Source organism: Orycteropus afer, unplaced genomic scaffold, assembly GCF_000298275.1.
Source record: "Orycteropus afer afer isolate SDZICR_OR568_19922 unplaced genomic scaffold, OryAfe1.0 scaffold22082, whole genome shotgun sequence".
In the NCBI taxonomy this organism is placed as follows: domain Eukaryota; kingdom Metazoa; phylum Chordata; class Mammalia; order Tubulidentata; family Orycteropodidae; genus Orycteropus; species Orycteropus afer.
Genome location: NW_006943669.1, coordinates 1 through 459, shown reverse-complemented (window position 1 = coordinate 459; position 459 = coordinate 1).

Below are 459 nucleotides of genomic sequence, written 5' to 3'. Positions count from 1 at the left end.
CACTTCCTGAAATGGATGAAGATCAACCAGTTCCTTTTGGTACAGTGATTCTGTGTATTCCTGCCATGTTCTCTTGATGTTTCCTGCATCATTCAGTATTTTGCCCACAGAATCTCTCAATATTGTAACTCGAGGCTTAAATTTTTTCTTCAATTATTTCAGCGTGAGAAATGCTGAGCGTGTTCTTCCCCTTTGGTTTTCAAACTCCAGGTCTTTGCACATTTCATTATAGTAATTGGTTTTGACTGCTCGAGCTGCTCTTTGAAATCTTCTGTTCAGCTCTTTTATCTTGTCATTTCTTCCATTGGCTTTAGCTTCTCTCCGCTCAGGGGCAAGTTTCAGAGTCTCTTCTGTCATCCATTTTGGTCTTCTCTTCCTTTCTTGTCTTTTTAGTGATCTTTTGCTTTCTTCATGGATAATATTATTGATATCCTCCCACAATTCTTCTGGTTTTCAGTC